The following is a 6,724-nucleotide window of genomic DNA, read 5'->3' as shown; positions in this document are numbered from 1 at the left end:
AACGTGTGTACGTTTAAAAGTTGTTTTAGTCGTGCAACAGAAAACTCAGATTGGACAGATAGTCTAGCTAGCTGTCTGGATTTACCCTGCAGAAAAAGGTTAACCATAGTCCTCATAAATCGACCGGAGTTTAAAATGCCAACCCAAAGGAAGCCCCAGGCAACGGATATCCGGCCTTAATGAGTGAAATCCAGCGGATTTTCCGGCAGCAACGGAGCAATCCCGGAAATGGAACGTCAAGGATATAGACTAAAGAGCACCAAACTCCCCATAAGGAGGAAGGTTGGGATGGTGGATAGTTCAAACAAACAGGGTACTTTTCACCCAGGAGACCTTTGTTCACGTCTCGTTTAAAAATAAAAGTATTTTTTAACTAAACAGGACAAACAGAGCTATGTTGCGTTCTGCGTCGCTTTCTGCGTCACGTGGAGGATCAAACCTAATCCTGAAGTCTGATTTTAAGTCGTCATTTTGGTGCCTATCATAACCAAGTAGTTTTTGTGCTCATACCTAACCAAACTGGGACCGTTTCACAACGTTAACAACGTGTTTAAAACGGCAACCGTTAACGTTCTCTGGTTTAGATATGAGGACAGAAGGCGCTCCTGCAGGTGGTATTTCCCATCACCGCTAGGGGCGCTAATTCATGAAACGCTCCTGTGGGTCCTATTAGAGGGAATATACGATCTACGTCATCGTATGGTTCGGAGGACTTGTTGCAAGTGTCAGCTAGCGCATTTTTCGGTGCTGTGCCCGCCTTTTTCTTAGCTTCCTCTTGCTTATGATCTGGCACCTGGTCGCTTTGTTTTGGTAGAGACTGATGCCCAGAAATGTTGTGAACACAGCAAAGTAAGAAAACACCGGCAGAAGGCGGGGTCTCTGCACCTACAGACACCGCCACACACTTCTAGTGGGGCTTAAGTGACCATTGAGAGGAATTACTTTGGAATGAGTCCATACGTTTTTTATGAAAGAGCCTGCTCATTGTGCCTTTAAACAAACTAGTCAAAATGGAGAACAAAAATGGAGAAACCATGTTTCCAGTCTTGTCACAGTTTCCCCTATCCATTTGACACTGATGATTGGCAATAACACAGGGAAGGAGACAAAAGAGAGAGACTAGCTCCAAACCCCACATAAACCTTAAATTGCTCATATTATGCTCATTTTCAGGTTCATAATTGTATTTAGAGGTTGTACCAGAATAGGTTTACATTAATTTTCAAAAAACGCCATATTTTTGTTGTAGTGCACATTGCTGCAGCTCCTATTTTCACCCTGTGTGTTGAGCTCTCTGTTTTAGCTACAGAGTGAGGCATCGCACTTGTGTTCCATCTTTGTTGGGAGTCGCACATGCGCAGTAGCTAGGTAAGGACTACTAGCCAGTCAGAAGCAGAGTATGAGGGTGTGCCACGCTAGCAGCTAGGTGAGCATTATAACGTGTGTTACAAATTGACCACGTTTGTCTCTGAAGTAAAGACTAAATAAATAAATCTGAAGGGGGATGACAATATCTATCGACCCAGGCCTCCTCCAACCTGACAGTACGTCAATTTCCCCGAGTCTCTAAACAGAGAAGGCATCATTTACTCTTCTGTACTCTCCGGGCACTCCTCCATATTGATCCGCTGCGATGTTGAAAAACAAATCGGAGACGTGCCACTCTGTAGTCAACGTGATCAATAATGTGGGCTTGCGTTGTTTTGTTTAATGTATGCCATTACAGAGCTGTGTTCTCTTTACTATATGTTTGTTTTGTCTGCAAGATCATTTTAATAAGGGCACTCTATAATCTATATGGGATGCAAGCCGAAAATGAAAATCAACAACAACAAAAAAACGTGTTTTGTCACGTTTGTTCTCCATTTTCTTTATTTTGATTGTATTTTGACTTTGTATCACACTGGTCATATTTGAATTTTCATCCTGAGTCTATTTGCTTGATTTTTGTTTGATTAATACTGAGACATTTTAGTCCAACTAAAATGTTCAACATATATCAACATGTGCAAAGGGAAAAAAATCACACTCGCTGGTTTATTGTTATACTATATTGTAGCTGCTGCAGATAAAATCAAGCCGCCATATCTGCAATGTGTGTTGTATGTGTAGGCCAATATCAGCCATCGTGTACAGTATCTGTCTAATCCTGAATGACAGTCTAATCTCTAATGTATGGGAACTTTGCTCTTTTTAGTTTACAGTGGAGCACGCACACACACACACACACACACACACACACACACACACACACACACAGGTGTTGAATACCTGTGGCAGGTCTGTGGCTGTGGGAAGGCAGACAGCTGTACAAAGCTCAGCAGTGACTGTGTTCTGTATTCCTCGGTAAAGTCCCTGTGATGACCCGCGGCGGATGCTTTAAAGACAGAAGGCCTTTCTCAATACAGATACTCTACCCCAAACTCGGACTCGCATACTTGGGAGTTTGGGGGAGGAGACCAAACAACAACAAGCAGGTGTTGGTCAACAAATATAATCTCAACTCAAAAGTCCAACTAACTGACTTTTTTGAAAAAATGAAGAAGGAAAAAAAAAAACTATTTAAAACGTGAGTTGCAGATGTTGTCCTGTCCAACAAAAACCTGTAGGCCAGGAAAGGCAGCTTTATTTGTACAGCACGTGTCAGCAAGGCAATTCAAAGTGCTTTACATAAAAATGTTAAAGAGCAGTTCAAAACTGTTACAAATATAAAAACAGCTTGACTTTACCCCCAGACAAACTAGTGTGGCTGCAGCAAATATTATATTTCACCTCTGAAACCGAAACCAAATTTTATTGCGTAACCGATAAAATAAGATTTTCCTTAGAGCTTGAGAAATGTAATGCATTTTAAACCAATGCATGTATTTCCACTGGTATTGTGCTTTGGGTCTCTTTTAAAGATTATTTTTTGGGGGGCATTTTTAGGCATTTTTATGACATGCAGCAAAGGGCTGCAGGTCAGAGTCAAACCCTGGGCCTGCTGCGTCGAGGAGTAAACCTCTATATATGGGCGCCCGCTCTACCAACCGAGCTATCCGGGCTCCCCTTTGTGTCTCTTTTAAAAGGCTTTCTGTTTTGTGTTCCCTACAATAGCTAATCCCCTCACCGTTTCAGCTCAAAGTGAATACACCAGGCTTCTCAAGTTGTCCACGAGGGCGTTGCAGTCATTGTCACGCAGGAGAATACAGAGCATTGTCCCAGCATTGCACTGGATCACTGAGGATACAATACATGCGACTATCTACTGAAGAGCTGAGGCCTGTACTACCGATCAAGATCAACATGCCCTGGATTGATTTCAGTTACCCAGCTTCACCTAACCTAACAACCGCGGTCCCGCATAAGGTGTGTCCCGACGGTGGTTAACAACTAATTCAATCAACCCAGGGTTTCCCATTCCAGCGGCGCGCGCATTCACATAAAAGAGGCGGCGTTTGCACAGCGTGATCAATCGCAAACATCTACCAGAGCCACATATTTTACCTAAACGAACACGCCGACTTATTGGGAATTTAGCTTATTCACCGTAACCCCCAGAGTAAGACAAGTCGATACATACCCTTCTCATCTCTGTGCGTGCTGTAACGCTGTCTGACGGTTCCAGCATTAGCTTAGCCTAGCACAGATCCTGCAGGTAACTGGTTCCAACTAGCCTCCTGCTCCCAATTGTGACAAAAGTGACAAAATAACGCCAACATGTTCCTATTTACATGTTGGGATTTGTAGAGTCACAGCGTGTACAAAAAATAACATAACATGAGACACAGTCATCTTCTAACAGTAAACAAACCGGGAACTATATTCTCAGACAGGCTTGCTGCGAGCATATCACTCCACCCAAGTACTATATTCTACCGCCTGAGAATATAGTTCCCGGTTTGTTTACAGTTAGAAGATGGCTGTGTCTCATGTTACGTTGTTTTTTGTACACGCTGTGACTCTATAAATCACAACATGTAAATAGGAACATGTTGGCGTTATTTTGTCACTTATTCGGAGCAGTAGGATTACTGGAACCATTCACCTGCATGTTCTGTGCTGGCCTGATGCCGCTGGAGCCGTCAGACAGCATTACTACACACACGGAGATGAGAAGGGTATGTATGGACTTGTCGAACTCTGGGGGTTACGGTGAATAAGCTAAATTCCCAATAAGTCGGCGTGTTCCTTTAAGAAGAGCAAACTATAATTCTGTATAAATATGAAGAACACAGACACGGTTTAGGAGGCAAAACGCAACACAGTCGCTGCTTCCTAAAACAGGAGGAAAGCTTGTGAAAAAAAAAGCCGACGCTGTAGATGCGTAAATCACAACGCTTATCAATATCACTTCCCCATCAGTCAGGACCAAGATCTGACCATAATTACACTTGTGCTTTCCATAAACTGTCGTTTCTTTAGCCTATTATTTCAGTTGAAACCCTGGCAGTGGTAAGCCATCGTGAGAGCAAATAAAAAATGTAAAAACATAATTCAAACCGATGTGTCACATTGGCAACCCACGGCTCAATAAGCCTGACAAACAGCCTATACGTAATTCCCTCCTCTCAAAATCTATATCTTTCGTAAAAATACCCAATTTTTATTTACTATGGTTAGTGGGCTATACAATTAACACACATAGGTTAATAATAGCAATGGGTTATGTAAACTCACGTATTTTAAAAACTAAATGTTGGCCAATTTGTAGTAGCCTATGCTGATTACTGCGTGAGTGCATGTCATTGACGAATATAGTGAGGACATTCAAATAAAGTTGCATTAAATCAGGTTGTTTTAACCAAGATTATGCTGCAAGACTACATTTAAGTTCCCTGTTATAGACTAACAGGATTATAACAAGCAATATGAAAAATATCCAGTTTATTCCCATTAATTCCTTTTAATTCCCATGGAAAGTTTCCAACTTAGAAAATTCCCAGAATTTTGCAACCCTAGTAAGGATCATATGAATCTACTTCAATGCCATATTGGCAGAATGGGAAGAACAGGGCTGAGACTGACATAGCCGTTTCCAGAGCCATGCTGGTAGTATGGATAAAAATAACACAAATTAACAATATGAATACAAAATAACAATATAAAGGCTAATTATTGACCTTGTTTGCTGTTCGAGGTCCTCCCTGTCTTTTTAACAGGAGATACTTTTACAATGGAAGTCTATGGGGAAAACACTTCTTGAGCCACAGGGATTTGTTTGTTGCAATAACGTAGTTGCAGTGAGGCCAGATGTACACTCATTATTGTATTTGTGCAATCATTTCTCTCCCTGTATGATGCACAGTCAAAAAGTGCCATAATGTACGATAATTTGACCATTTTGTGACGTTTACAATTAAAAGCTGGTTTTAGTCTGTGCTGTCTCCTTTTAAATTATTTCCCGACATGATTATGATAGCAAAATATGGATACGCATCTCTTCTTCCAGCCAATCATGCTTGGTGTCGGCTATGATGAACGTACAGAAGAGGATTTGATTTGAGTTCTGAGTTTAAAGTCAGAATTCTGAGAATAAAGTCAGAATTCTGACTTTTTTTCTTAGAATTCTCACCTTTTTGTATTAAAGTCTGAACATTTTTTTTTTAAGTTTAAAAAAATAATAATTTTTTATTCTCAGAATTTGGACTTTAAACTCAGAACTCAGAATATGAACAGGCTTTCAGTCGTAATTTCACTTTGTCATAGTAGGCTAAATTACAAAAATTGTCAGACTAATGGATTTATAGGCACACTCCCTTCCATTCATCATAGCTACGTCAGCTTGCTTAAAAAAAACAGTTTTGTAAAATTACACATTTATGCCTATTTGTTCTTGTGGTTATGTCTCGCATATGATCATTTCCCCTCAAAATACGATCATTTTAAGTCTCTGGTTGTATAATAGTGAATGCTTGTTTGCTGGTTATCTGTGCTTTAACCCCCGTGCTGCTACAGTGCGATGCTGAGCCACTCCTGGGACATAAACTAGTCTAGTCACACCTCTTACTCCATCAACAAAACTTACGAGGTAAACAATGTTACAGGAACTACTGGACAAAACTCTTTGATTGATAGCTACTCTCATTCAAGAGAAACCACGCAGGGATTTGTGCTCGGCACAAAAGATGTCAACATGAAAACAAAGCTCCGGCAGACTGCCATTTAAAAACTCTTACACACAGACACAGCGCAGACTCCAGCCAATGAGAGAGCCCATACGGTCCTATAGTGTCTGTGCACTGTTAGCCTGTGTGTTGTGTGAAAGCCAGTGGCAGGGCCATATACTCAGCCTTAACTGCAGGGCAGAGCTCTGCGGCGAGCTGGGTAAGTATAGGGCACGGCAGCACTGTGCATTATCACATGGGTGTGGCTACGAGCTCGCTGCTCAAAAAATGTTTTCAATTGAGGAGTAAAGAAAGAAAGAAAGAAAGAAAGAAAGAAAGAAAGAAAGAAAGAAAGAAAGCATGTAGAGTGCCAGGCATGCCTGCACAGGATCATTGCCTCACTGTGTGTGACATGGGGATATTTGAGGTTAATTATAAAAACTGTTTATCAGTTTAAAAGCTGAGTCATTACAAAGGGGAAGAGGTGATAGCAGCAGCTTCCATGGAACCTGTCATATCATATTTCCACATTTACTGCAGGTCGTTGTGGTTAACCTGTGGCCATTGTCTCTAATAAAACCACTCACACTTTTTCTGCCGCTGGTTGTTTACAGGGAGCAATAGCAGCTTGTTGTTTA

This window comes from Perca flavescens, chromosome 21 (genome assembly GCF_004354835.1).
Source record: "Perca flavescens isolate YP-PL-M2 chromosome 21, PFLA_1.0, whole genome shotgun sequence".
In the NCBI taxonomy this organism is placed as follows: Eukaryota; Metazoa; Chordata; class Actinopteri; order Perciformes; family Percidae; genus Perca; species Perca flavescens.
Note: the sequence above shows the minus strand (reverse complement) of the source record.